A 7,665-nucleotide genomic window follows, 5' to 3' on the forward strand; every position below is an offset into this window, starting at 1 on the left:
ACGACGAAGCGACAAAATATCTTAAATATAATGAGGAGAAAACAAAAAAAGGTAGGGTAAATCTGTGTCGTCCCTGTGTCACTGTTACCTGGCGTGTTAAAGACGCAGCCCACACTGCGCTCGGCTTCATGACGGAGCGCGCTGCTGCCAGGAGGTTATGTAACACTTCACGAAACTGCTCATGCTGACCTGAAAAGGCACAGGCTGAATACGCTGGCCAGACCAATAAATGAGTCTTAACAAAGGCGTTATTAAAAAACCCTCCTTCCTCTCCCTTCTCAAGAGAAGAAACAGTCATCATATGACGCAAACAATGCTTCTTCTGCCACCATTTCCAGTTCTAGTTACAGTGATTGTTGTTTATTTCCTGTCATGCACACACAACTGCTCAGCCTGGACATAAGACACCAATTATTGTTACAGCGGTGAAAAAAAAAAGAACATTTGGCATCTTGCATAAAACATTATGTACACAATCTTTGTCTCCTTACCCAAACTTCACACTTAAATTCTGCCACTACAAGCACAATTTAAATATTTTTGTCATGCAACCAGAAGAGGTCAGCAGAGATATTTTTGTTAAAATATCACCCTCAACTCATCATATGAGCAATACACATTAATATTATGGTTGTATAAATCACATTACAAACAAAGCCTATGTCCTCCTAAAGCACACCATTACACCTATTTATATAGCCAATGGAACTGCACATCACTTTTTACTTTTGGTTGCTTGTAAAACAAACCAAACATTTTCCACTTTTGGAGCAGTGCCATTATAACTTATGACTTTGATGACCTATCGTGGGTTAAATCCGCATTATTTCTCCCCACATTGCAGGATAATCAGGACTATTCCCAGCTAAGACGCTGATAGCACTTCAAATGAATCTATGGTCTTATTTCTGTGTCAGATGCATTGACCTTATTTTTGCCCCACCCATCGGCTGGCTACTCTGCAGGATCCCATGCTGATGGATTTGCACGGAGGATTTACTGTTGGAGCTCATCACTGATTTTTGAAGCACAGATGGATTGGAGTCTATATTCATCGTAAGAAGAGGCAATACACTTTATATCATACCACACAGATTTATGAGTGTAATCCAGATATTTCTATGGATGCAAGAGGCATTTGATAACAATTTAATCATTTTGATGTACGGATGTTTTGGTAAATATCAGATTTGATGATGTAGCCTACACCTGCATCAGTGTTTGAAATAACAGGCATCATGATGATGCTTTGAAATGTCAATATTCCTATATTTGATTTAAAAAAAATAAAAACTGACACTATCAGTGTTTGAATTATTCCTTATCTCATTCAATCCATACAATCCAATACAACAGCTCTGCAATTACTTTTCATGAAACTTGTGTCCAGCTTTGTTGGTCAGAGAGGTGTTGAGTCCACTCCATGGCTACTTGAAGGCCATTCAGTATTATGGTGTGTGTCATTTTATGCTACTCTATACTTCTACTCCACTATATTTTAGAAGCCAATGTCAGCCTTTTTACTCATTACATTTATTCGACAACATTAATTACTTTACAGATTTAGATTATTACGACAAAATATAAACCATCTTATAAATGATGATGTATTATTATCGATGAACCCTTGTGTATCCCTTTAAAAAGCTGCTCTTTCATTGGTCACCAGTGCGAGATAACATACTATTTATACTTTGTATAAATAGTTTGTTAGTCAGTTGTTTAGACTGTGCCGTGGTCACGATGTTCACTTGCAATATGTAGTATGAAATGTAAGACGATTGTCTTTGTTGGGTTTTACCAGGTAAATAATGATTTGGTTTTAATTTGTAAAAATTCTAATTCAAAAAAGATATATATATTTAACAGGGAGGAGGCTGGTGGGGCCAAACCAGCTGCTGCTGGCTCATAGTGAGACAAATATTGTGAATCGATTATTTTTTTGACTATAGCAAAAATCGCAATTCTGTCTCTCGGTTTGTAGGTTTGTACCCATTTCTACTAATATATTTTTCTTTTGATCATTTATTGCCACAATTTTGTACCAACATAGACAAGTTCTTTATATCCACCGGTTTTCCACTCGGCCTCAGCTCATCATCAAGGACTTCAAGGCTTCATTCTTGTCTTTTCAAACCGGCCTCCAAAGCCAATGATCACAACCCTGCTTGTGTGACATCTTGTCCTCACTACTGTCACAATCAATCTGAATTTACCAACACTGGGCTGTGAAGATTTTCCGGAAGGAAGGTTTTACATGTCTTCACTTGGCCTTTTTGGACCGTCAGTGATATCGTTGTTCCTGAAAATGGAAAATATATATATTTTTAAAAAGCCATTTAGAAATCAAGTGGCCTATCTACCCATGCGTATTGGTCGCAAAGTACTTCCTGGAACTATCCGAAGTCTACATGAGTCACATGACATCCAAGAGCTTTGAAAATGCGTTGACGCAACTTTCTCTTTTTACGGCTCTGGCTACAACCAGTAGCCGCTTGGGAAGAAAACTAACATTAACGACGCGAAACTAATTAATTTCTTAATAATGCAGCATAAGAGACATTTTTTGTTTCAGCCACGTAAAGGGGATTATTTTAGGAATCCAAAAATGTCTTCAAAATGGAGGTAAGTGTTGAACCTTTACGGTGTAAAGTTTGACTTGTAGTCTGCGAGGGAGCTTCTTGCAGCTCTCCTCTTTTACATGACCTCATTTAAAAAACTCTGACGGCTCCTGTGGGAAGTTGCACTCCCCTTACATCACATATCCACATTTCAGAAGAGATATAATGTGCATATGGCAGCTTTTCATTTAAAAAAATGTAATTTTCTTATTGGTAGATTCTAGATTTCTTTTAGAATTTTGAGCGAGTGTTTCTACAGGCTTTTCTCAGAAACACTAAACTCAAAATCCCCGCTTGATTCACTGTGATTGTAGTACTTCAATCTGACCACCAGGGGTCAGTGTAGCCTAGCATTAGACTGTGGCACAGGCTGGCCAGGGGATAGGATCTAAGGATGACTCACAAATGTATAGTGCTGCACCAAAGCTATCATGTAATATTCCTTGCGCTATAAATATAATGTACAAGAAATGTCCTGTTGTGTCACATTATGTTACAATGTTTTTTCTGTTGTACAAAAGACACCAAAATGCTCTGAAAGATCATTTGTTATGTTACAAATCTCTTGTAATCTATTGTCTGATCCCTGTGAGAGTTGAGGCCCCGTTTATTAGAAATAAAGCAAGAAAGAAAGTATTTGGGAATCAACTCTAGCTTTCCTGTTGTATTGCATGATGACGACCAGTGGCACAGAGGGGATAGAGATGGCATCACCAATTGAAGTTAATGCTAAGTCGCCATGTACCATTATTTAACATCATTCAGGACATATGTCTAAGTTGTAACCTTGCAAACCTGTGACGCAGGATGCATATGGAGTTAGCTGTGGCTGGTTTTGGCGAAGGAGAAAAGTATTGTCCCACTTGCTTGGGGCTTCCTCAGTTGAACTAGATTATTTCAGGAGAAATAAGCCACTGGACTGAGACGAGAGAAAAGAAAGGATGCAGCCACAGTGTGTGCTGTGACAGGGAATTGGTCGATGTATTCTGGAGGTTTTAGAGGCAATAATGGGACAGAAGAGGGAACAGTGCTTGCGAGAGTTGTGGAGAAAGAATGGTTGGTAGAGGATGAGAGAAATCTGCCTGCATGGATTTTGGGATGAAAGATAGGCTTGTGTGCGTAGTGTGTGTGTGTGTGTGTGTGTGTATATGTTTGAGAGAGACTGAGTGAATGCCAAAGACAGAAAGCCTGGGTGTGTTGAGATAAGCATGGGTTGTTGGGAGGTTGTTGTTTTCCGGGCACACTGTGTGCATGTGTGTGTGTGTGTGTGTGTGTGTGTGTATAAAGGATTGTTTTTAAGTGTTTTCATAACGGTTATGACTAGTAGTTGAGTAGATATTTGGGACTGCACTCAATTAAAAATATATATATATTGACCCTAAATGGCGCCACTCTCGATAAGCGTCTCCTTTCCTTTCCTTGGTTCTCTTTCTCTTTTTCCCAAATGCCATTTCCTCCATCAGAATTGAGTGATTATGTGTTTCAAAGTTTCTCCACTTATTTCTTTTTTTTAATGTGGCCTAAAGTGTCTCTTATCTTCTTGGTGCTGGGAATGACGCCTGCTTATGATGTCTTGCTGCCATGCAGTCACAGCTCACTCTACCACATACACCCTGAGACTCTGTGACGGTGGATGGCAGCACTATGTGGGTTTGACCATCTGTTGATTTGTATTTCATTCACTAGGAGGACATCACATCTATTTCACTATGCTGGACTAAAATGTACAATCCAGACAGTAAAATTAAATCTTTTGAATTGGAAAAGTATAAAGTTAACCCTTCTACAGTGTTGAGTGAATTGTTGGAATCCCATATAATTAAAATAAGAACAACCAAAACAACCAGTGATGTTTAACCAGAAGTTCATACCAACAGATGTGTAAAAAAAGGAATATAAAGGAAATGTACTGCATATATTGTTGCAGTATCTATGAATATACATGTGTCTGATCCAACTGGCTCAACTACACATTATTTTCATGATTAATTCATTAATTAATCATTTTTCTGAGTAGTTAATTAAGAAAATAAGTGCCGATGGTCATCCTCTCTTTTATTTCTTCTAATAGTAATCAAATCAGAATTGATCTGCTCTACACGAGTAGAACCGTTAATTGATATTCTTTGGCAAATCCCAGTCGTCTGTACTTTATTTCTTTTTTCCCTAAACATGGAAATTGTCTTGTGGTGTTGTTAATGCTAAATCACCACCAGCCTGCTGTGTGCACGCTCACAGCCTCAATGCCTCAAAGGGCTGGTTGGATTGTCAGGAAGTTTTCCGGACTTTTTATTTCCCATTTACTCAGGCTTGTCTATTGTAGAGGTGACCCCCACTGAGTCATACAAACACTCCCTCGCAGACTGTTTACCATCACAATGCTGACACTGGCACTTTCCCTCGCTGTCAAGAGGACTCATATTTATGTATTTTCATTGTAATTACACGGCAGTGTTTTTATAATTCCAAAATGCCCTTGTTTTCCCCCAGTGGCGCTTTTCAACCACGACCGCAGATCAAACTGAGCTACTGCCAACAATTTGCTTCCCTGAGCCGCTGAGAATAAAACCCACCAGTAAACAAAAGATAAAACACCCAAATGAAAGCTGGAGAGGGAGCAAAATCAACATAATGAGAGGGGTTGTTGAATAGTGTCTGTGTGTGTGTGTGTCTGTGTGTGTGTGTGTGCGTTGGCTGGTGTTGGAATTTGTTGATTACAGAGTGGAAATGTGTGTTGGTGCGTGTGTGTGTGTGTGTGTGCATGTGTCTCTCAATGTGTTTTTGTGTCTACGATTTAGTAGAATTATCTGCAATGTTTTGAGAGCCTAAACTGGCAAATAGTCTAGTTAGCGTCTATTTTAGAAAACAATGTTCCTGGAAAAGTCTTGGCATTTATTGGTAACAATAGAAATTCAGTGAATTTGGCTCAAAAACTCTTAGAACATTATCATTTTGCCACAAAAGATATTACAGTATCTGGTGTGACTCTATTTTTTTTTGCATTGCCAAGAAATCCCATGAAAAGACCGTCACCTGGAACTGTAGTTTTATTTTTAGTAGCTCCAACAAATACACAATTTACTCCTGATTGAATAAATTACAGTAAATGTGTTTTATGAAATTATTTAGCCTTTTAAAAAAAAGGTTTATATTTGCCACCCATTTTTAAGGATCCTTTAAGGATCTTCTGTTTGGCCTGAGGGCCACAGACAGGAAAGGTCGGAATGTATTGAGGGACAGGCGAATACATTGTTGGTTTTGTTCCTTACATGGGACTTGTTGACAAAAAGAAACATCTAGAATATTGTTACCCTGTAGTAGACTGACTATGTTCATATCATGACATGTACCAGTGTACAATGTGTTGATGGGTCTGCAATCTTCTACATTCTCTTCTGGGAAGTTTTTGGCAGGAAATCTGTTCATTCTCTGCCTTCCCAGTTCTGGCGCTCTACTGTCTCCCTCTGACCGAAGTGTTTATACTGCACTCACTAGACTGATAGCGCCTCGCACCATACTAACGAGCTCTGTAACATCTGTGAGTGTGTGCACGTCCGTGACTGTGCCGTTTGGTTATAAAGTGTGATTGTGATAATATATTTGCAGATTTGAATATGAAGCATGTATTTGTATGTCTTGGAACAAGGATAAGGGTACATTGGTGAGGTCATCCATTCTTTACTGGTCCTGATCACTAGAAATGTTTAAAGGCGTGTCTTTGTATCGCACACAAATATGCACAATGACCTGGTTTTTAATTGACCTACCCTGAGGCGTTTGATGTCATTTATCACAAGCTGAGAGCTTTCAAGTGGCACAGAAAATCAGCATCATCAAGCTAATGTGGCAGTTTTTAACCTCTGTGAGTGTATATTGTAGCCAGAATTTAAATATTCTACCGTTGCCTAATTCTAGGAAATATCCTCTTAGTGAAGCTTGTTTGATACGGCCCCAAAATTCTTATAGTCTAAAGACTGTGTACAATGTGTTTATGGTGGGATGACCGAGACATACTCAGGTGCAAGACAAAAAATACCAAACAGCAGTTTTTCTCTTTCACACTTGCCTGAAGAAGATCTTGTCGATCGAAATGTTGCCACGAAATAAGAAAAAGAGAAATAAACTGTTCATTTGGAGCCATGCAGCGTGCAGACCTCCTCCGTGCCCTGTATGTCTTATGATGCACCACTAGATGGCATCCTGAGAGAGGCCTTGTCACCCCAGCGGCTCCTTTTTGTTGGCAGAGTACAAGAGGAACATTATATTTTATAATGCTTATCTCCATAGGCATTCATTCTATGTGTGCCTATGACAGTCCGAATGACTTTGATGCACTTCAAGCTGTTTTTGTGACAGTTCAACGGAGTCTAATATTGATTCTCTGTTTCTGCGCCTCTGAATCTGTGCAGCATTTTGTATTTTGTCCTTTAATGCGCATCATGATTGGGAGTTATTCTTTTGCTATTGATGCAGCCATGATAATGTCGAGGGAAGTCTTTTGCAGTCTTTTTAAAGCTGAATGCCTGCTCAGGAATCCTACATGTGCATTTCATTTGTGACAGTGAAGGGAATTGGAAATTGCACTTCAAACCTTTATTTGAGATGTTTTTTTGTTTCGTTCTGAGACTACTGATGTTTTATTACCTGTGATAATTTGTGCTTCCACGTACACGAATTCCTGTGAAACAACTTGTATGGTTTGTCAGTCCTCTGCATTTTGTGTAGTAAAGTGTATCCAACCATGACTTGTTACCACGATCCAACAAGGCTCTCACAATAGCTGCGTTGAGCCTTCAGGAATGTGAAAAATGGGGGATTTCAGCTAGTTTAACATTTTTCTGTGACAAACAGGCTCTTGAGTGATGAATGTTCTTTTATAGTAACAAATATATGCCCTGTGGCAATCAGCTGAGAGCTCTGTGTGTTTCTGTGTGTGTGTGTGTTTGTACATATGTGTGTATATTGAATGTTTGGCATTGTGAGACGGAACAAGCTGCGTTTGCTGTGCGTGACTGACTAAGAGCAGAGCACCAGGAGCAGCCAG

The sequence above is a fragment of the Anarhichas minor genome, unplaced genomic scaffold, assembly GCF_050575085.1.
Source record: "Anarhichas minor isolate MPS153535 unplaced genomic scaffold, ASM5057508v1 ptg000011l, whole genome shotgun sequence".
Taxonomy (NCBI): Eukaryota; Metazoa; Chordata; class Actinopteri; order Perciformes; family Anarhichadidae; genus Anarhichas; species Anarhichas minor.